This window comes from Mercurialis annua, linkage group LG2 (assembly GCF_937616625.2).
Source record: "Mercurialis annua linkage group LG2, ddMerAnnu1.2, whole genome shotgun sequence".
NCBI lineage: Eukaryota > Viridiplantae > Streptophyta > Magnoliopsida > Malpighiales > Euphorbiaceae > Mercurialis > Mercurialis annua.
The window spans coordinates 28,439,974-28,465,176 of NC_065571.1; the positions used below are offsets into that span (position 1 = coordinate 28,439,974).

At 31.8% G+C, this 25,203-nt stretch overlaps 1 long non-coding RNA gene across 1 annotated transcript; it reads left to right on the top strand.

The window, feature by feature from the left end:
- Window positions 1-20,663: 20,663 nt before the first annotated feature.
- On the top strand, window positions 20,664-23,202 carry LOC130014608 (uncharacterized). The gene is made up of 3 exons (XR_007638150.2): window positions 20,664-20,920; window positions 22,445-22,520; window positions 22,977-23,202. It is a non-coding gene; the product is annotated as an uncharacterized LOC130014608 (long non-coding RNA).
- Window positions 23,203-25,203: the final 2,001 nt, after the last annotated feature.

Genomic DNA, 25,203 nt, shown 5'->3' on the forward strand with positions numbered 1-25,203 from the left:
GAATTGAATTCTTGATCCATTGGCGTGAGAATCGCTCGATTCGGACGAGAAACGGCGGCGGATCGACGATGATCGTCGTTTTCATTAATCTGTTTCTTTTCCTTCCTCTCGATTCTTCTTTACCCTTCCTGATTCTTATATATATATTGGCTTAAAGGTCACTTTGATCACTCACTTCTTTAACTTAAACCATTTCTCTTTTAAACTTTCTAATTTAATCAAACGGTTAACTTATACTTTTAACTCGATTACTTACGTATCATTTATATCCATAAATAATACTAACTAAAAATTATTATTTTCCGTCAATAATCTTTTAATTACTATTCTCGATATTTAATTGGCTAATTTTCACTTTGGTCCTTGAACTTTTCAAAAGTTGCAATTTAGCCCAAAACGTATCCGCGTCCAAATTTTAAAAGGTCTCCGATTGACCAAAAACTTTTACCACAGACACTATAAAACATTTCGCGGACCTTGGCGAAATAATTTTCATTTCGAGATTTATATGGTTAAATTACCACTTTAGTCCCTAAACAATAGTTCAGAACTTTTCTTGACATTTTTCCTTTTAATTTAAATTCACACTTTAGAATTGAAATATGATATTAAATTCAAATAATTTTTTGGAAATTATTTCCGATATCGCCACCCTGACTAATCAGAACTGGACACTTGGTCCAATTAAATACTTAAATATTTTGGGGTATTACAAAACGATTACAAACGTTATGAAACAAATCCAAGCGTTTCACCTTTTAAGCGATTTAAGCCAAACATTTACAAACGTTATCAATCAAATGCAAACGTTTCACCTTTTTAGCAGTTTAAGCCAAACGTTACGAAACAAATCCAAACGTTTCACCTTTTTAGCAATTTAAGCCAAACATTTAGAAATGTAACTAAACAAATCCAAACGTTTCACTTTTTTAGCGATTTAACCCAAACGTTTACAAACGGTACAAAACAAATGCAAACGTTTCACCTTTTTAGCGATTTAACCCAAACGTTTACAAACGCTACGAAAAAATTCAAACGTTTCACCTTTTTAGCGATTTAAGCCAAACGTTTACAAAAGTTACGAAACAAAACCAAACTTTTAAAACGTTACCTAACAAATTCAAACGTTTTCCATTTTTAGCGATTGAAGCCTAACGTTTACAAACGCTACGAAATAAAACCAAGCGTTTCACCTTTTTAGCAATTTAAGCCAAACGTTCACAAACATTACAAAAGAAATCCAAGCGTTTCACCTTTCTAGCGATTTAAGTCAAAGGTTTACAAACGTTACGAAACAAAATCAAGCGTTTCACCTTTTTAGCAATTTCAGCCAAACGTTTGCAAACGTTACGAAACAAATCCAAACGTTTCACCTTTCTAGCGATTGAAGCCAAACGTTTCCAAACGTTACGAAACAAATCCAAATGTTTCACCTTTTTAGCGGTTTAAGCCAAACATTTACAAAGGTTGTGAAACAAATCCAAATATTTCACATTTTTAGTGATTTAAGCCAAACGTTTACAAACGTTACTAAACAAAACCAAGAGTTTCACCTTTTTAGCAATTTAAACCAAACGTTTACAAACGTTACGAAACAAATCCAAGCGTTTCACATTTTTAACAATTTAAGCCAAACGTTTTCAAATGTTTACGAAACAAATCCAAACATTTCCCCTTTTTAGCGATTTAAGCCAAACGTTTACAAACGTTATGAAACAAATCCAAACGTTTCACCTTTTTAGCGTTTTAAGACAAACGTTTACAAACGTTACAAAACAAATCCAAACGTTGAACCTTTTTAGCGATTTAAGTCAAACGTTACGAAAAAATCCAAGCATTTCACCTTTTTAGCGATTTAAGCCAAACATTTACAAACGTTAACGTTACGAAACAAATTCAAACGTTTCATATTCTTAGTGATATAAGTCAAACGCTTGCAAACGTTACGAAACAAAACCAATCATTCCACCTTTTTAGCAATTTAGGCCAAACGTTTAGAAACGTTGCAAAACAAATCCAAGCGTTTCCCCTTTTTAGAAATTTAAGCCAAACGTTTACAAACGTTACGAAATAAATTTAAACATTTCGCCGTTTTAGCGATTTAAGCCAAACGTTTACAAACGTTTCGAAACAAATCAAAACATTTCACCTTTTTAGCGATTTACGCCAAACATTTACAAAGGTTATGAAACAAATCCAATTGTTTCACCTTTTTTGCAATTTAAGCAAACGTTTACAAACGTTACTAAACAAATCCAAGCGTTTCCCCTTTTTAGCAATTTAAGACAAACGTTTACAAACGTTATGAAATAAATCCAAACGTTTCCCCTTTTTAGCAATTTAAGCCAAACGTTTATAAACGTTACGAAACAAATCCAAACGTTTCACCTTTTTAGCGATTTAAGCCAAACGTTTACACACGTTTCGAAACAAATCCAAACAATTCACCTTTATAGCGATTTAAGCCAAACATTTCCAAAGGTTATGAAACAAATACAAATATTTCACCTTTTTGAAATTTAAGCCAAACGTTTACAAATGTTACGAAACAAATCCAAGCGTTTCACCTTTTTAGCATTTTAAGCCAAACGTTTTCAAACGTTACGAAAAAAATTTAAGCGTTTCCCCTTTTTAGCGATTGAAGCCAGACATTTACAAAGGTTATGAAACAAATCCAAATGTTTCACCTTTTTTTGCAATTTAAGCGAAAACTTGTTTACAAACGATATGAAACAAATCCAAGCGTTACACCTTTTTAGCAATTTAAACCAAACCTTTACAAACGTTACGAAACAAATCCAAGCGTTTCACCTTTTTAGCAATTTAAGAGAAACGTATACAAACGTTACGAAACAAATTCAAACGTTTCCCCTTTTTAGCGATTGAAACCAAACGTTTACAAACATTTCGAAACAAATCCAAATATTTCACCTTTTTAGTGGTTTAAGCCAAACATTTACATGAAACTGTCAGGACCCAAATTCATGGATCGCGACCGGCGCTAGGGTATGGGTATGGTTGTACCAAAACCCGTAGCAAGCCTTGCGGATAAAAATCAAACATACAAAGTACTATAACAACTGAAATATAATTACTTACATTAAATAATAAATAACTAGAGTTAAACAAATAAGTATGCAAAAGCATAAAATAAAGCCAATCAGACCAATCTGACAAACATCTAATATAATATGGACTTCTAGTTTACTACTGCGGTCTAAGAATAAAAATCAGTTTGACAATTTATTTAAAATAAAATAAACCTCCGAAGAATAAAAGGATCTGAGTGGACCATCTTTCAAATCATAAACCTGGAAAATTTGGGAAAACAACGGGGTCAGATATACTGAGATGAGTTCGCAATACTATTTCCATTTATTAAGTTTAAAACCCTTAAATCAAAACATTTTTATACTAATATAATATGATTATGGAATAACATTATTGAAATGATCCCAGCGTAAGTATGACATAGCATACTGAAAACCCAAAGTGGACAGGAACAAATCCTCGTCAAATTACCAGCGTAAGCAAGACCTTAGTCTGCCGATCCCAGAGTACTTACCGGTGCACACAGTCTCGATACAAGCCTATCGAGTAGCTCGTTTCAATCCAGATCCATAATCGCTTAAAACAATTCGAAAACATTTATAATACTAAAATAAATTGCGGTACTTAATAAAGCGGTAAATAGCACTACAAACTCATTGCTTGCTTATCCACGTGATCTTGGCAAACAGCTAACCCTGCGTAGACTCCGAAGCACGAGCAGTCGACGGGTCTAAAATAATAAATAGGTTAATATCCGTACGACCCCTAACTCTAAGATCACTAAACACCACGTAGGACTAGCACAATTAAATAACCAGATAAATCACAGAGAAACACAATTTTCAAATAAATTGTAATGCCGTAATTAATTCAAAACTATTGAGTTCGCACTTAAATCCAATCCGAAAATATTATTAAAATAATATTTAATTGATAAATAAAATCAATTCCTCATATAGTGGGTTAGCCGAGTTACTGATAACTAACGAGGTAACCTCACATGTCGGGCGACCCAAGTCTAACCCGACCCAAATATTTATCCAAAATTATAAATCAGTTCATTAATTATTCGGAAACACTTTAATAAAATAAATTTCAATTTATAGAATAAGAGAACTCAAATTTAGCGTAAAACTCATTTAAGCGCAAAACTAGTTAGTTTCAGTATTTAATGAAACGCACAACTCAAAGCATCAATCGAAGTAGACTAGAAAATTATTCTTAACACTTAGCCAAAATTTGGCAATACAACCAACCAATGCAATCTCAAACATGCTAACACTTAGATGAATACAAAAAAAAATAGTCATAAATCTAACATTTGATAATTATAATAAAATAACTTCTACCAATATACTGTAAAAATATTTGTTAGACATTATTCAACTTATTTAAATTTCTATTCAAATATGTCATATTATCATAACTAAAATTTTCTGAACTAAAACGTCAGATCTGAAACTTTAATAATTAAAGTTTATTCAAGTAATATTTTAAGAATTAAAAGTTAATAAGATTGAATTGTTTGCTATATTGGACTACCTGATTTCTAATGTTTGATATAAAATATAGCTTCGTAAAACGTGATTGAAAAACTTTAGGTAAAGTAAAAAGGTTGGGTATTTTTGTTCTGTACACCAAAAAATATTTCCAAGTCAATTTATAAGAAATAAATTAAAAATTAAAAACAAAAGAAAGAATTGGTTGAAATTTGAAACAAAATTAAACATTATAAGTTGTGCCATAGTTATGTACAAGTCACGTGAATTGAAAACAAGAGAATAGTTTATGCCATCATGATAATACTAACTAAATCATCAAATCAATAGCAAGGAAGAACAAAATAATCATGAAATCAAAAGTTATTAATTTATAATTTAGAGATACATAGAATAAGAGTAGTACCTTGTCTCCGATGAAATTAGAAAATCTCCTTATGAATAAAGGTTTTCAGCCGAATAATAAAAAAAAGAAAAGAAGAAGAGTTTCTTTTATAGTCTAAAATTTATTAGGGTTAGGGTTTTATTTTGGCAGCAATTAAAATTCCAAATTTATCCTTATTATCCTTTTTATATTTTCTAGCTTTAGTTTATTATTATTATTATTATTATTATTATTACTATTACTATTTCTATTACTATTACTATTACTATTACTATTATTGTATTACATAAATTTAGTTTATAATATTCATTACTATTATTATTTATTTATTTATTTTTCCGAACGTTAAAAAAAAACACGTTATTATTATTATTATCTTTTTTTTTTGAAGGCCCACAAGTGACGACGGACCTAGTTTATTCAATAAGTCAAATAAGACAACTGATGCACAAAAACTACCAACACAACATCGGAACGTACATCGGAAGTCAACCGGAAAATTAAGGGGTATTACATTCTCCCCAACTTATTAAAAATTCGTCCTCGAATTTACCACAGCTAAATAATATAAAATAAAATAAACAATTATAGCACGTATAAAATCACATATAGCTCAACGGAGCAATGCATACTCAACGGACGAAAGTAAACAACTACGCATCACAATTTCTGATTTTCAAAATCACTCAGGACTGAGTGACAACTCAACGGAAACAAAATTAAAACTCCAATCTCAAAAGATTTAAACAAAACTCTCACTACAAGATAATTCTACCACAATGAAACTATCTCAAAAGATTAAAAAAAAAATTAGTTTGACAATCTGGTACCTCAAATGACTCTCTAAACACCACGTGTGAACGAATTTAAAATTTATTTTTCAATCGGGAAAACCAATACGCTATACGAGGAAAAATTTCAAAAGAACAAACTCAAATCTCAAAGACTACCAAAGCAACACCACAAGTGTAAAAACACTACCAAAATTCAAATCATAATCTTATTAAGCCAAACCCCAATGCTACAAATCGAAAACCTACATACACTCTCCACTAAAAATAATCTTACATCACTTAACGCCTACGTACTATAAAACTTATAGTGGTCACAGCACCAAATGTATCCTATGAGAAAGCTTAACAGCAAATCAATATGTTATCTGATAAAAAAATGCTCTCACAAAATAATGGCGGAAACTAAATACCACTAAAATCGTCCCGATTCAACTAACTAAGATCAGCTCGACAATATCTTTCACTTTTCGAACCTAGACGTAAAAATGCACACCAATTCTAAGGAATGCATAACTTAAACTCCTGGCCACAAAATCCTTCATCCTCAAATTCATTTTGAATCACTAACACCTCGAATCCTATCGAAGATCATTCAGATCACATCGCAATTATCAGATTATTGGTTATGCTCAAAACAAAAAACAAATTCAAGAAAAACGCTTCCCGTAAACACAAATATATAATAACGCAATCCACCTTCAATTTGAAATCACTGGAACCTCAATTTATTTTTCACTTTCAACCGAAAATAATTAACCTGTTGAAAAATCCATTTGTTCGTAAACGTACCAACAAAATAAACTCTTTCATTTTTATTTTTTTGAAATCATAATCGAATTTTTACTTTCAAAATAAATTCATGTTTTTTTATATAATCTTTCGTTTAGAAAAGTCTTAAAATCTACTTTTAAATCAAACTGATAAAATTACATCACTTTTCACAAAAATAAATTTTGCAAATGAGAACCCCTTTGTTTACGAAATAGTTTCCATACTGGTATCAAAACTTTTTCAACAGATATTAAATTTGTAAAAACAAAATTGCTTTTAGTTATTTATAAAAACACACGCAGAGCATAACCAATGTTCTTCAAAACAAAACTCCACAAATCATATACTCTAAGCTGACACATTTCTTTAATCCGAACTCAATATTTTTCCGCACCTACCACAACTAAACCTCTAGTGCAACTTATAACCATAGCTCCTATTTACCAAACGTTGATACTCCAATAATATAGAATAAATCCTTACAATGCAATTTTTCTTAAATCAACACCGTCATCACAGAGTATTTGTCTAGTTTCCAACCAAATAACAATTTCAAAACCGTTTGAAATTTAATAACCTTTTAAACACCATTTTCACAATATAACTCGCGAGTTTATAACAAAATATTTTTCTTGAAAAGTCCCACTAATAAAATTTATTTTACATAATTGTGCGCCAGGGTGATGACAGCTCTCATCCCCAAAGAGTTGCATTCAATACTAATCATCTAATTCCGTGATGAATGTACTAAATGCATGTATTATATATTTCTCTTTTAATTAGTGATCATACTTAATGCTCAATGCAGTTTCCTATTCGTGGCATTCCAAATGCATGTTCATGACATGTCTAGGCACAATTACGTGATAAAAAAACATTTCAATTACTTTAACAAGTTAACGTTTGAAATCAATTTTCCTTCAAAATATTTTATAGACAATACACTCTGTGAGACGTGCACTCGTCCATTTGCCCATCTCCATTATCCTAGTCCACCAATCTGAATCGTCATTAACGAAAATAACCCAAATTATTAATGAAACTAAAATTTACCTAAAACGAGTTCCACCTCACATCACATTGAAATTTTTTCTAATGACAACAAAGTAACACGACCGCCTTCACAGCTCTACCATCAGTTTCGGTATTTCATCGATCTACCTAATGACAAATATCAGTGCATTACTACACTGATCAACCTCGAACTCAGTTTCCACAATCTATTTCCAGAATGTCAACAGCCGAAAATCTCGATATTCTCATTTATCACAAATGAGCCTGATGTAGAAACGCATAACGCTCGAACTTTAACTCACGAGGCAAACACTTACAAGTAGAATTATTCCATCGGTGTTGAGTAATATAACTCAAATCACCTTCCTCTAACAAAGATAAATTCTTAAACAGGATCTACTACTAATCCGAAGAGCCGCTCCTCAAATTCCTTGATATTAAAATAATCGCCTCGATTTTTAGAGTTTAAACATTAGATCCGGATAAACCAGTTAGAACATCTAAACTAATTGCAGGTCAAAACAAAAGGTTTGCATCGCACATCGACACCAACGCCAAAGTTAAACCAAAGAAAAACTAGCGAGAAATACCCATACGTGATACTCCACACTATGAAGCCAACGAGGACAAAACTGATATGGCCTAACTTAAACAAACATGAGAGACATAAATAATAACACAGTAACATAGGTCGTGAATTTTCACACGACTGAAAACTACTCAAGCATTTTGCAATAAAACAAAATAATATCAAACGAATTGAACATGTAGTATTTTATTTGATCATCATGTTTCTACTAACATGACAAATAAAACTCAAGCAATCAAATATGATAATATTATTATATCGTATAATAACATGCTCAAAGCGCCAAATTAGATCAAAATAAATAAAGATATTGACCAAAAATATTTATCAAAACTCATCTCGAAAGATAAAACTTACAAAATAGATTTCAAGTTAATGTCGAGCCCCACAATTTTAAAAATTCATTTTCCGGAAAACCCCTTTTACAAAACAATGGTTAAAAATATTTTTTCCAAACGCCTCAAATTAAAATCACCGAGTTAGCCAAGTAATTACAACTTCCAACCTCGACTCCAAATTTGAGTGACCCAATTCAAACCCACAATAACCATCGTAAAACGTATACAACACATTTTCAAATCCGAAAAAAACGCATTTCAAAATAAATCTCAATAATTTCAAAATAGGAAACTCGACGATATCCAGTAACAACATCAGACTTATTATCCAAGTGAGAAAAAAAAATTCCTTAACACCTATTTTTTTTTTTGAAACACAAGCTTCAATCAAAATTAGCAATTCGCACATAAGACCAACAACACCAAAGTCTTGAGAAACTATTAAATTTGGTAAAATTACAAAACTAACATTAAATTGTCAATTCGGTATCGCCTTAAAAATAATATTGTTTGAAAACAATCATTTTGAAAACACCATGATAGACGTAACATTTTAATTTTTAAAATACGAGAAGTTCATTTTATTTCAAAAGAACAACCATTTTTCAATCCTTAGTCAAATGTAAAATTTTGAAACACAAAAATTTCATTTTACTGTCAAGACACTGAAAATAATATTTTAGGGTGTCGTGTCCAGACTACCCATTTGATTTTTTTTTTGGCATCAAAACACCAGTTAGGCAAAACAAATATTCTTATGGAAATTTAAAACAATACGTGGCCAGCAACATAATCCACAAAACGTGAAAGAAAAAAAAAATTCAGTAAAAAAAATTCATTTAATCCCGAAACAATGTCAAGTCTGATTAAATATCATTTTTTTAAAATCAAGGCTCCCGGCCAAAACCAGAAGTACTCACAAAATAATTCAACGTCAACAATTTTTATTAAAGGCATAAAAGAGCCAAAAAGTTATCACCCAGTGAAACGCATGTACAACATGATAAGAAAATAACATCATGCCCAAGAATGAATTTAAGCAAATTACCAAAATATAATTTCCCGAGAAATCAAAAGCAATAAAATCACCCAAGCGAAAGAGCATCAACAACAGAAATATTAGCATCAAATCAAAACATAAAAATAACTGACTCGACACAATTCTATCGGTGTAGGAAGAAAATTTTAAAATCAAAAGATGACGTTTCAAAGACAAGACGTGAATCCTAATTCCGCAGCAGTACCTATGACTCAATAACAAACTTAACAAAGTAAACACATAGCATGCAATGGCCTTGGTTTGAAACCAAAGCTCTGATACCAACTTTGTCACGACCCAAATTCATGGATCGCGACCGGCGCTAGGGTATGGGTATGGTTGTACCAAAACCCGTAGCAAGCCTTGCGGATAAAAATCAAACATACAAAGTAATATAACAACTGAAATATAATTACTTACATTAAATAATAAATAACTAGAGTTAAACAAATAAGTATGCAAAAGCATAAAATAAAGCCAATCAGACCAATCTGACAAACATCTAATATAATATGGACTTCTAGTTTACTACTGCGGTCTAAGAATAAAAATCAGTTTGACAATTTATTTAAAATAAAATAAACCTCCGAAGAATAAAAGGATCGGAGTGGACCAGCTTTTAAATCATAAACCTGGAAAATTTGGGAAAACAACGGGGTCAGATATAGTGAGATGAGTTCGCAATACTATTTCCATTTATTATGTTTAAAACCCTTAAATCAAAACATTTTTATACTAATATAATATGATTATGGAATAACAGTATTGAAATGATCCCAGCGTAAGTATGACATAGCATACTGAAAACCCAAAGTGGACAGGAACAAATCCTCGTCAAATTACCAGCGTAAGCAAGACCTTAGTCTGCCGATCCCAGAGTACTTACCGGTGCACATAGTCTCGATACAAGCCTATCGAGTAGCTCGTTTCAATCCAGATCCATAATCGCTTAAAACAATTCGAAAACATTTATAATACTAAAATAAATTGTGCTACTTAATAAAGCGGTAAATAGCACTACAAACTCACTGCTTGCTTATCCACGTGATCTTGGCAAACAGCTAACCCTGCGTAGACTCCGAAGCACGAGCAGTCGACGGGTCTAAAATAATAAATAGGTTAATATCCGTACGACCCCTAACTCTAAGATCACTAGACACCACGTAGGACTAGCACAATTAAATAACCAGATAAATCACAGAGAAACACAATTTTCAAATAAATTGTAATGCCGCAATTAATTCAAAACTATTGAGTTCGCACTTAAATCCAATCCGAAAATATTATTAAAATAATATTTAATTGATAAATAAAATCAATTCCTCAAATAATGGGTTAACCGAGTTACTGATAACTAACGAGGTAACCTCACATGTCGGGCGACCCAAGTCTAACCCGACCCAAATATTTATCCAAAATTATAAATCAGTTCATTAATTATTCGGAAACACTTTAATAAAATAAATTTCAATTTATAGAATAAGAGAACTCAAATTTAGCGTAAAACTCATTTAAGCGCAAAACTAGTTAGTTTCGGTATTTAATGAAACGCACAACTCAAAGCATCAATCGAAGTAGACTAGAAAATTATTCTTAACACTTAGCCAAAATTTGGCAATACAACCAACCAATGCAATCTTAAACATGCTAACACTTAGATGAATACAAAAAAAAATAGTCATAAATCTAACATTTGATAATTATAATAAAATAACTTCTATCAATATACTGTAAAAATATTTGTTAGACATTATTCAACTTATTTAAATTTCTATTCAAATATGTCATATTATCATAACTAAAATTTTCTGAACTAAAACGTCAGATCTGAAACTTTAATAATTAAAGTTTATTCAAGTAATATTTTAAGAATTAAAAGTTAATAAAATTGAATTGTTTGCTATATTGGACTACCTGATTTCTAATGTTTGATATAAAATATAGCTTCGTAAAACGTGATTGAAAAACTTTAGGTAAAGTAAAAAGGTTGGGTATTTTTGTTCTGTACACCAAAAAATATTTCCAAGTCAATTTATAAGAAATAAATTAAAAATTAAAAACAAAAGAAAGAATTGGTTGGAATTTGAAACAAAATTAAACATTATAAGTTGTGCCATAGTTATGTACAAGTCACGTGAATTGAAAACAAGAGAATAGTTTATGCCATCATGATAATACTAACTAAATCATCAAATCAATAGCAAGGAAGAACAAAATAATCATGAAATCAAAAGTTATTAATTTATAATTTGGAGATACATAGAATAAGAGTAGTACCTTGTCTCCGATGAAATTAGAAAATCTCCTTATGAATAAAGGCTTTCAGCCGAATAATAAAAAAAAGAAAAGAAGAAGAGTTTCTTTTATAGTCTAACATTTATTAGGGTTAGGGTTTTATTTTGGCAGCAATTAAAATTCCAAATTTATCCTTATTATCCTTTTTATATTTTTTAGCTTTAGTTTATTATTATTATTATTATTATTATTATTACTATTACTATTACTATTACTATTATTGTATTACATAAATTTAGTTTATAATATTCATTACTATTATTATTTATTTATTTGTTTTTCCGAACGTTAAAAAAACGCGTTATTATTATTATTATCTTTTTTTTTGAAGGCCCACAAGTGACGACGAACCTAGTTTATTCAATAAGTCAAATAAGACAACTGATGCACAAAAACTACCAACACAACATCGGAACGTACATCGGAAGTCAACCGGAAAATTACGGGGTATTACAGAAACAAATCCAAATGTTTCACCTTTTTTTGCAATTTAAGCGAAACGTTTACAAACGTTATGAAACAAATCCAAGCGTTACACCTTTTTAGCAATTTAAACCAAACCTTTACAAACGTTACGAAACAAATCCAAGCGTTTTCCCTTTTTAGCAATTTAAGAGAAACGTTTACAAACGTTACGAAACAAATTCAAACGTTTCACCTTTTTTCTATTTAAGCAAAACATTTACAAAGGTTATGAAACAAATCCAAATGTTTCACCTTTTTTGCAATTTAAGCCAAACTTTTACAAACGTTACGAAACAAATCCAAGCGTTTCACCTTTTAAGCAATTTAAGCCAAACATTTACAAATGTTACGAAATAAATCCAAGCGTTTCACCTTTTTATCAATTTAAGCCAAACATTTACAAACGTTACGAAACATATTCAAACGTTTAACCTTTTTAGCAATTTAAGCCAAACGTTTACAAACGTTAATAAATAAATCCAAGCGTTTCACCTTTTTCGCAATTTAAACCAAACGTTTACAAACGTCACGAAAGAAATCCAAGCGTTTCACCTTTTTAGCAATTTAAGCCAAACATTTCCAAACATCACCAAAACAAATCCAAGTGTTTAACCTTTTTAGCAATGTAAGTCAAACGTTTACATACGTTAGAAAACAAAACCAAACGTTTAAAACGTTACGAAACAAATTCAAACGTTTCACATTTTTAGCGATTTAAGCCAAACATTTACAAACGTTACGAAACAAAACCAAGCGTTTCACCTTTTTAGCAATTTAAGCCAAACGTTTACAAACGTTACTATACAAATTCAAGCGTTTCACCTATTCAGCCATTTAATCCAAACGTTTACAAACGTTGTGAAACATATCCAAGCGTTTTCCCTTTTTAGCAATTTAAGCGAAACGTTTACAAACGTTACGAAACAAATCCAAAGAGTTTCACCTTTTTATCGATTTAAGCCAAACGTTTACAAACGTTTCGAAAATAATCCAAATATTTCACCTTTTTAGTGATTTAAGCCAAACATTTACAAAGGTTATGAAACAAATCCAAATGTTTCAACTTTTTTGAAATTTAAGCCAAACATTTTTAAACGTTACTAAACAAATCCAAGCGTTTCACCTTTTTAGAAATTTAAGCCAAACGTTTACAAACGTTACTAAACAAATCCAAGCGTTTCACCTTTTTAGCAATTTAAGCCAAACGTTTACAAACGATACGAAATAAATCCAAACCTTTCACCTTTTTTGCGATATAAGCCAAACGTTTATAAACGTTATGAAACAAATCCAAACATTTCACCTTTTTAGAGATTTAAGCCAAACGTTTACAAACGTTACGAAAAAATCCAAACGTTTCACCTTTTTAGCGATTTAAGCCAAACGTCTACAAACCTTACGGAACAAAACCAAACGTTTAAAATGTTACCAAACAAATTCAAACGTTTTCCATTTTTAGCGATTGAAGCCAAACGTTTACAAACGTTGCGAAACAAAACTAAGTGTTTCACCTTTTTAGCAATTTAAGCCAAACGTTCACAAACATTACAACAAAATCAAGCGTTTCACCTTTTTAGCAATTTAAGCCACACGTTTACAAACGTTATGAAACAAATCCAAGCGTTCCACCATTTTAGCTATTTAAGTCAAACGTTTGCAAATGTTACGAAACAAATCCAAATGTTTCACCTTTTAAGCGATTGAAGCCAAAAGTTTACAAACGTTAAAAAACAAATCCAAACGTTTCACCTTTTTAGCGGTTTAAGCCAAACATTTACAAAGGTTATGAAACAAATCCAAATGTTTCACATTTTTAAAGATTTAAGCCAAACGTTTAAAAATGTTATAAAACAAAACCAAGCATTTCACCTTTTTAGCAATTTAAGCCAAACGTTTACAAACGTTACGAAACAAATCCAAGCGTTTCACATTTTTAGCAATTTAAGTCAAACGTTTACATACGTTACAAAACAAAACCAAACGTTTAAAACGTTACAAAACAAATTCAAATGTTTCACATTTTTAGCGATTAAAGCCAAACGTTTACAAACGTTACGAAACAAAACCAAGCGTTTCACCTTTTTCGCAATTTAAACCAAACTTTTACAAACGTTACGAAATAAATCCAAGCGTTTCACCTTTTTAGCAATTTAAGCCAAACGTTTACAAACGTTGCGAAACATATCCAAGCGTTTCCCCATTTTAGCAATTTAAGCCAAACGTTTACAAACGTTACGAAACAAATCCAAACGTTTCACCTTTTTAGCGATTTAAGCAAAACGTTTACAAACATATCAAAACAAATCCACACGTTTCACCTTTTTAGCGATTTAAGCCAAACATTTACAAAGGTTATGAAACAAATCCAAATGTTTCACCTTTTTTGCAATTTAAGCCAAACGTTTTTAAACGTTAGTAAACATATCCAAGCGTTTCACCTTTTTAGCATTCTAAGCCAAACGTTTACAAACATTACGAAACAAATCCAAGCGTTTCACCTTTTTAGCAATTTAAGCAAAACGTTTACAAACGTTACGAAACAAATCCAAACTTTTCACCTTTTTAGCGATATAACACAAACTTTTATACACGTTATGAAACAAATCCACACATTTCACCTTTTTAGAGATTTAAGCCAAACGTTTACAAACGTTACGAAAAAATCCAAACATTTCCCCTTTTTAGCTATTTAAGCCAAACGTTTACAAACGTTACGAAACTAAACCAAACGTTTAAAACGTTACCAAACAAATTCAAACGTATTCCATTTTTATCGATTGAAGCCAAACGTTTACAAACGTTACGAAACAAAACCAAACGTTTCACCTTTTAAGCAATTTAAGCCTAACGTTCACAAACATTACAACAAAACCAAACGTTTCACCTTTTCAGCAATTTAAGTCACACGTTTACAAACGTTATGAAACAAATTCAAGCATTTCACCTTTTTAGCAATTTTAGCCAAACGTTTGCAAACGTTACAAAACAAATCCAAACGTTTCACCTTTTTAGCGATTGAAGCCAAAAGTTTACAAACGTTACGAAACAAATCCAAACGTTTCACCTTTTTAGCGGTTTAAGCCAAACATTTACAAAGGTTATGAAGCAAATCCAAATGTTTCACATTTTTTATGATTTAAGCCAAACGTTTACAAACATTACGAAACAAAACAAAGCATTTCATATTTTTATCAATTTAAGCCAAACGTTTACAAACGTTACGAAACAAATCCAAACGCTTCCCCTTTTTAGTGTTTTGAGACAAACATTTACAAACGTTAAAAAAATCCAAATTTTGAACCTTTTTAGCGATTTAAGCCAAATGTTTACAAACGTTACGAAAAAATCCAAACGTTTCACCTTTTTAGCGATTTAAGCCAAACGTTTACAAACGTTGAGAAACAAAAGCAAATATTTCAAACGTTGCGAAACAAATTCAATCGTTTCCCATTCTTTGTGATTTATGCCAAACGTTTGCAAACGTTGCGAAACAAAACCAAGCGTTTCCCCTATTTAGAAATTAAAGCCAAATGGTTACAAATGTTGCGAAACAAATCCAAGCGTTTCCCCTTTTTAGCAATTTAAGCCAAACGTTCACAAACATTACCAAATGAATCCAAACGTTTCACATTTTTATCAATTTATGTCAAACGTTTACATACGTTACAAAACAAAACCAAACGTTTAAAACGTTACAAAACAAATTCAAACATTTCAACTTTTAAGCAATTTAAGCCAAAAGTTTAAAACGTTACGAAATAAGTCCAAACGTTTTACATATTTAGCGATTTAAGCCAAACCTTTTCAAATGTTAATAAACAAAACCAAGTGTTTCACCTTTTTAGCAATTTCAGTCAAACGTTTACAAATGTTTCGAAACAAATCCAAGCGTTTCACCTTTTTAGCAATTTAAGCCAATCGTTTACAAACGTTCCGAAACAAATCCAAGCGTTTCACCTTATTAGCAATTAAGCCAAACGTTTACAAACTTTACGAAACAAATCCAAGTGTTTCACCTTTTTAGCAAATTAAGCCGAACGTTTACAAAAGTTACAAAACAAATCCAAACGTTTCCCCTTTTTAGCGGTTTAAGCCGAACGTTTACAAACGTTACGAAACAAAACCAAACATTTCGTCTTTTAAGCGATTTAAGCTAAACGTTTACAAACGTTACGAAAAAATTCAAACGTTTCACCTTTTTAGCGATTTAAGCCAAACGTTTACAAACATTACAAATCAAAACCAAACGTTTAAAACATTACGAAACAAATTCTAACGTTTCATATTTTTAGCGTTTTAAGCCAAACGATTACAAACATTACGAAACAAAACCAAGCATTTCTCCTTTTTATCAATTTAAGTAAAATGTTTACAAACATTACAAAACAAATCCAAGTGTTTCACCTTTTTAGCAATTTAAGACAAACGTTGGGAAAAAAATCCAAACGTTTCCCCTTTGTTTAGCGATTTAAGCCAAACGTTTATAAACGTCAAGAAACAAATCCAAACGTTTCCCCTTCTTACCGATTTAAGCCAAACATTTACAAACGTTACGAAAGAAATTCAAACATTTTACATTTTTATCGATTTAAGCCAAACGATTACAAACATTACCAAACAAATCCAAGCGTTTCACCTTTTTAACAATTTAAGTCAAACGTTTACAAACGTTGTGAAACAAATCCAAACGTTTCCCATAATAATTTAAGCTAAATATTTACAAACGTTACCAAAAAAACCAAGCGTTTCACCTTTTTAGCAATTTAAGCCAAACGTTTACAAACGTTAGGAAAAATATCCAAACTTTTCACCTTTTTAGCGATTTAAGCCAAACGTTTACAAACGGTATGAAACAAATCCAAACGTTTCACCTTTTTAGTGATTTAAGCCAAACGTTTACAAACGCTAAGAAACAAAACCAAACGTTTCCCCTCTTAGCGATTTAAGCCAAACGTTTACAAACGTTACGAAAAAATCCATATGTTTCACCTTTTTAGCTATTTAAGCTGAACGTTTACCAGCGTTACGAAACAAAACCAAACGTTTAAAACGTTACCAAACAAATTCAAACGTTTCACATTTTTAGCGATTAAAGGCAAACGTTTACAAACGTTATGAAACAAAACCAAGCGTTTCCCCTTTTTAGCAAATTAAGTCAAACGTTCACAAACGTTACAAAAGAAAACCAAGCGTTTAACCTTTTTAGCAATTTCAGCCAAACGTTTACAAACGTTACGAAACAAAACCAATCGTTTCACCCTTTTAGCAATTTAAGCTAAACGTTTACAAACTTTACGAAATAAATCCAAAAGTTTCACCTTTTTAGTGATTCAAGCCAAACGTTTACAAACGGTACGAAACAAATCCAAACGTTTCACCTTTTTAGCAATTTAAGCCAAACGTTTACAAACGCTACGAAACAAATCCAAACATTTCACCTTTTTAGAGATTTAAACCAAACGTTTATAAAGGTTATGAAACAAATCCAAATGTTTCAGCTTTTTAGCAATTTAAGTCAAACGTTTACATACGTTACAAAACAAAACCAAACGTTTAAAACGTTACGAAACAAATCCAAGCGTTTCATATTTTTAGCGATTTAAGCCAAATATTTACAAACGTTACGAAAGAAAACCAAGCGTTTAACCTTTTTAGCTATTTAAGCCAAATGTTTACAAACGTTGCGAAACAAATTCAAGTGTTTCACCGTTTTAGCAATTTAACCCAAACGTTTACAAATGTTACGCAACAAATCCAAACGTTTCACCTTTTTAGAGATTTAAGCCAAACCTTTATAAACGTTACGAAACAAAATCAAACGTTTAAAACGTTACGAAACAAATTCAAATGTTTCACATTTTTAGCAATTTAAGCCAAACGTTTACAGATGTTGCGAAACAAATCCAAGCTTTTCACCTTTTTAGCAATTTAAGCCAAATGTTTACTAACGTTACGAAACAAATCCAAACGTTACTCCTTTTTAGCGATTTAAGCCAAACGTTTACAAACGATACGAAACAAATCCAAAAGTTTTACCTTTTTAGCGATTTAAGCCAAACACTTACAAAGGTTATGAAACAAATCCAAATGTTTCATCTTTTTAGCAATTCAAGCCAAACGTTTACAAACGTTACTAATCAAATCCAAGCGTTTCACCTTTATAGCAATTTAAGCCAAACGTTTACAAACGTTGCGAAAAAAATCCAAGCGTTTCCCCTATTTAGCAATTTAAGCCAAAACGTTTGCAAGCGTTACAAAACAAATCCAAATGTTTCACCTTATTAGCAATTTAAGCCAAACGTTTACAAACATTACAAAACAAATCCAAACGTTTCCCCTTTTTTGCGATTGAAGCCAAACATTTACAAATGTTCCGAAGCAAATCCAAATGTTTCACCTTTTTAGCAATTAAGCCAAACATTTACAAACGTTACGAAACAAATCCAAACGTTTCACCTATTTAGCGATTTAAGCCGAACGTTAACAAAGTTTATGAAACAAATCCAAATTTTTCAACTTTTTAGCCATTTAAGCCAAACGTTTATAAACGTTACAAAACAAATCCAATCGTTTTACCTTTTTAGTGATTTAAGCCGAACGTTAACAAACGCTACGAAACAAATCCAAATGTTTCACCTTTTTGGCGATTTAAGCCAAACGTTTACAAACGTTACGAAACAAAACCAAAAGTTTAAAATGTTATGAAATAAATCCAAACGTTTCACATTCTTAGCGATTTAAGCCAAACCTTTTCAAATGTTAATAAACAAAACCAAGTGTTTCACCTTTTTAGTAATTTAAGCCAATCGTATAGAAACGTTCCGAAACAAATCCAAGCGTTTCACCTTTTTAGTAATTAAGCCAAACGTTTACAAATGTTCCGAAACAAATCCAAGTGTTTCACCTTTTTAGCAATTTAAGCCGAACGTTTACAAACGTTAGAAAACAAATCCAAACGTTTCCCCTTTTTAGCGATTTAAGCCGAACGTTTACAAACGTTACGAAACAAAACCAAACATTTCACCTTTTAAGCGATTTAAGCCAAACGTATACAAACGTTACTAAGAAATTCAAACGTTTCACCTTTTTAGCGATTTAAGCCAAACGTTTACAAATGTTACAAATCAAAACCAAACGTTTAAAACGTTACGAAAGAAATTCTAACGTATCACATTTTTAGCGTTTTAAGCCAAACGATTACAAACGTCACGAAACAAAACCAAGCGTTTAACCTTTTTAGCAATTTAAGCAAAACGTTTACAAACATTACAAAATAAATCCAAGTGTTTCACCTTATTAGTAATTTAAGACAAACGTTTGCAAAGGTTACGAAAGAAATCCAAACGTTTCCCGTTTTTAGTGATTTAAGCCAAACGTTTATTAACGTTATGAAACAAATCCAAAAGTTTCACCTTTTTACCGATTTAAACCTAATGATTACAAACGTTACGAAACAAAACCAAGCGTTTTACCTTTTTAGCAATTTAAGCCAGACGTTCACAAATATTACAAAACAAATCCAAGCGTTTAACCTTTTTAGCAATTTAAGCCAAACGTTTACAAACGTTATGAAACATATCCAAACGTTTCCCATCCTAATTTAAGCCAAATATTTACAAACGATACGAAACAATACCAAGCGTTTTACCTTTTTAGCAATTTAAGCCAAACGTTTACAAACTTTACGAAACAAATCCAAACTTTTCACCTTTTAAGCGATTTAAGCCAAACGTTTACAAACGATATGAAACAAATCCAAACGTTGCACCTTTTTAGTGATTGAAGCAAAACGTTTACAAACGCTACGAAACAAAACCAAACGTTTCCCCTTTTAGCGATTTAAGCCAAACGTTTACAAACGTCACGAAAAAATCCAAACGTTTCACATTTTTAGCGATTTAAGCCAAACGTTTACAAGCGTTACGAAACAAAACCAAACGTTTAAAACGTTACCAAACAAATTCAAACGTTTCACATTATTAGCGATTTAAGTCAAACGTTTACAAACGTTATGAAACAAAACCAAGCGTTTCTGTAATACCCCGTATTTTTCTCGTTATGTTTTTACTTGATTTCGGATTGGTTCTTGCATTGAGACACCTTGATTGAGCCTTGTTTTGTATCTTGTATGTTACACATATATCGTGTGGGTATTAGATATTGATTCGATTCATTTTCGGGTATTTATTGAAGTTGTTTTCCCATGTTTTCCAAAACTGCCATGTGTTAGTAAAACGTTGATATCTCACAATTGAACGGTCGGATCGGGCTCATCTTTGGATATATTGTTCCTAAGAGGATTTACTAAACTCTGGTCGGTTGAATTGTTATTTGGACGTTTCTAACTCTAAAACTACCTTTTAAACCGTGGGCTTTAATTGCAGTCCAAGTAAAGCCCACAGGAGTCTATAAATAGACCCCTTAAGTTGCAAACCCTAGCCCCCATTAATCTCCAAACCCTAAAAACGAATTTCTTCACTCAAAGAACTTGATTTCTTCTTTCTAACAAGTCCGGATGCGATTCATTCCGCTAAGAATATGATTTTACATCCTACTCGCAAGATCTACGCGATTTCTACGTTGTGTTCTTCGTTGGAGGCTTGTGGATTAAATTAAATTCGGTCCAGCCCCTTGAACCTTGGGTTAATACATTATTTATCTTATTGTTCATCATCCTTAGGTATTGTTTTCATATCCATTTGATTCATGAATTCATTGCTATGTGATTTTGCCTAGAAATGCATAATATAGGATTTTAATGAAGTGAATTGTTGCTATTGTCATGCCATGCTTATGCTACTGAGTTTGTATGGATAAAATGATGGTTTGTACATATATAAACTGATGTTACATGTTTTGAAAAGCGTTTGGCATGATTCATCAATGTTAGGTTTTTTCTAGCAATTATTGTATTTTAATCGATTTACTGGTTTGAATCTATGAAATTGAGATTCTATGCTTAGGTTACTGATATGTATGATATGTTTGATGGATTTGATGTTTATGAACTGATCTTGTTGGTTGTATCAACACTTTGGCATGCTCTCGATTGTTTTAGCTGAAATTGCGTAAAATGCTGAATTTGGGTTCTTTAAGAGTTGTAATTGCATAAATGTTTTGCGATGATGTACCTACTGTTCTAAGATGATATATATGATGTTTATATGATTTAGGATCAGTGGCTATATGATTTGGGTTGTCGAATGCATGATTTGGTTTGTTTAGCATGTTTAGGCAAATTCTAGCGAAAATGCGTTATCGATTGTTTAAGGGATGTTGGCATGAGTTTAGATCTGAGTTGGTTTGGTATTTTGAAATTATGTATGATATACTACTGATCTAAATGAGTTTGGGAGTTTGAATTATAAATGTTTTGGTACGTGTTGGCTTAGTTTGCAAACTAGCTAGTTTTACATTAAAATGCTTTGATTTCAGATTCGATGCTTTGTAATGACTTAAGATCTTGATTATGGCATGTATATGAACTGATCTAAGGTGTTTTGTTTTGGCGATTCATGTTTGGTCTAGTTTTGGGCTAAGTGCCATGAATTCTTAATTGGATTGATGTCGTGAAAAATATATTAATTGATTGCAAATGTTTTGCTATGACATGTGTTATATAAAATGTGATTATTAAGCATGATAGGGCTGTTGTATATTGGTGTTTTTCTTATTTTGTTGTGTTTGTCCTTTGCGAACTTTTATCGAATTATAATCATGATGGTATACTTGGGTTTTAATGTTTAATTTGAATTCCCTTATTTCTCTAAATTGAAACTTTGGTATATTTAAATGATTCCGGACTTTAAACGAATTGTTTTACTTTGGTTGGATGTTTGGTTCGGGTTAGACTTGGGTCGCCCAATTCGTGAGTATAGGCTTGGCAGTTGTGATAACTCGGCTAGCTCACCACTTTGGTTTAAACTTGGTTTTATGATTTTAACTAAGTTATTGAAATGGTTTTCCGGATTATGTTTTAAAAGTGGGAACTCAATTGGACTTGACTATCGTATGACTTTGGTTATGTTGAATATGTATGATTACTCTACTTCGGTTAATGCTTTGACATTTTGGCTAAATATGTGTAGTTACATATTGATGGTGTGTACTTTGGATTGGTTGATATATGTGCTAGTCCTACGTGTTGTCTAGTACTCTCTAGAGTTAGGGGATGATATTAATTATGTTTTATGCCTTCTTTTAGACACGTCGACTGCTCGTGCTTCGGAGTCGAAACAGGTTTAGTTGCTTGCCAGGTTTTTCACGTGGATTTGCAAGCAGTGAGTTTATATCTCTATTTACCTCTTTATTAAGCAAATGTATTATTTTGTATATATATATATATATATATATGTATAAGCAGCTTTTGAATTGTTTTCGGCATTGTGGATTTGATTTGGAACGTGCTACTCGATGGGCATCATCGGGACTGCGTGCGCACCGGTAATGATTATGGTATTGAGGTAGGTTTGAGATACGTCTCACCTTAGTGAGGGCACCGGTGGAAGATACGTCTCCTGGGCTCACTATTTATTAAGTGATAGTCGGGGATCGGTTATTGAGATACGTCTCACCGACAGGACAATGGATTTATAATTGTGGTTTAGGGTTTCATTGATAATCCATAATGAAAATGTTTCATTAAACGTTTTAAAGGTTTTTAACTTAATAAATGTAAATGGTTATATAAACTCTACTCAGTAAATCTGACCCCGTTGTTTTCCCAAATTTTCTAGGTTTATGATTTGAAAGCTGGTCCACTCTGATTCTTTTGATTCCTCGGAGGTTTTTATGTTATTTAAACTAGTTTCTGTTTTCAAACTCTTAGACCGCAGTAGAACTAGTTATTTATTTCATTTGATACTACACTTTGGGATTGTCGATATATTCGATTATTATATTTGGCATGATTACTCTGGATTACGATATTGTTATATATAAGGCATGATGTTGAACATTTAAGATATTGAAGTTATTTATATTAGAACTGTAGTATAAATTGCTAGACTTAGGTTGGAGTCTCGGTTGCTCCCGAGCAGTTTTCTGCAGGTTTAAATGATTATTTGATTTCCGCGAGGCTTGCTACGGGTTTTGGTACAACCATACCCATACCCTAGCGCCGGTCTCGATTCATGAAATTGGGTCGTGACAAACTTGGTATCAGAGCTTTGGTTTCAAACCAAGGCCTTATGCATGTTATGTGTTTATTAGTTTTGTATGTTAAGTTGATGCCGTGTCATAGGAACTACTGCGGAATTAGGATTCGTGTCTTGTCTTTTAAACGTCATCATTTGTTTTCAAACCTTCAGCCTACATCCTATAGGTGATGTCTGTCAGTCCTTATTTGGTATTGATGCTTTGATTGACAATTTATTTCACTTGGATGTTAATTGCTGTGTTTTATCATTATGAGATTATTTCACTTGGGTGATTATAATTGCTTTTGATTTCTCGGGAAATCATAGGTTGGTAAATTTTCCTAAAGACTCATACTTGGGTATGATGTTGTTTGATAAAACTTGTCGTTTATGCCTAAAACGATTTAGAATTTATGGTAATGTTACAGTTATTTTACGTGATGCGTTGAACTGCTTTTGCCTTGTTAATAAAGTACATCTTGGCTTTGGCCTCAATTGTTGATGTTAAATGTGATCGTATGTTGGGCGTTAGCCTTGTTTTTCAATTAAAGAGATTTTGGGTTAAACCTTAAAACGTGTTTGATGGTCATGCATTGTTTGACCACATGTTGATTTAAAGATTTTTATCGAGAATATTGTTTTATCCGATTTGTGTTTCGACATAGAATTATAAGAGAAGTTTAATTTTAAATTCTTAAAAAGATGGTTTTTGGTTGAGTTGCCAGTAAATATTTTGAAATATTATGTTTGGTCTGGTGTTAACAAGCGATGGTTTCAAATGATATTTTATGAGATAAATCATTGTTTTAAGAATTTAACGTTGAAGTTATTTTATCATGTTGTAGTATGCCAGCATTTTAAATTTTTGGGATTTACAGAATAGATGTTTGAAATCAAAGATTTCTCACTTGAGTTTTAAATTACCGTTTAGCGGTTGGTTTAAATTGAGCTCCCAAAATTTGAAGGGATGGAAATTTTATTAAAATACTTTGCCGGATTTACAAATATTTTAAATACGTTTTATAAACGATTGTTTTGGGTTCGACTTGGGTCATCCAAATTTAGGAGTTGAGCTTGGTAGTTGTAATGACTCGGCTAGCTCGATAATTTTATTGTCTGAGATACTTGGGTATCCGTTTTAAAGCAACTGGTTAATAAGAAGAGATTTTTACAAAATGTGATTTTGTTTTAACCTTGGGGCTCGGCAAAATTTGGAAGTTTTCGTATTTGTTTTTAATTTCAAAACGAATTTTGAAGCGTACTATTAAAGGACGATATATTTACATGGTAAATTTGTAATGAGATTTCAAGGAAATGTTGTGGCATATCCTGATTTGTTTTAAGAATGCTTGAGTTAATTGTGTTCAATGGCATGGTTTCGTGGTTTACGATTTTCAGATTTGTTATCTTGTGAACATTATTTGTGTTTTATAACTCGCTTGTCTGTTGGACTAAGTTGATTGTTTTAGTTTTGTCTCTTCGTGCGGTGTAGCACGTGAGATGATCTATGCCTTACCTCGATGTATAGTTTTGACCTTTGAGTAAGATCTTCTTTTAGATCTTGTTTCTCTTTTGTTCGGTTTTGGGTTGCGCGGGGCTTTGCTGTTTCTGTTTCGTGGATCGAAACCTTGGGGTTTCGATATCGAGGATTACGAGGGAAGTACTTCCTTCGGATTGGCTGATAATATCTGATTATCCTAGATCGCATATTGAAAACTCTGAACCGAGAAGATAGACCGGTGTATTAATACACTGGTGTTTCCATTAAGTCTGAGGATGTGATGCAGAAGCTGGCGGTAAATTTTATAGGAACGTATTTTATGTG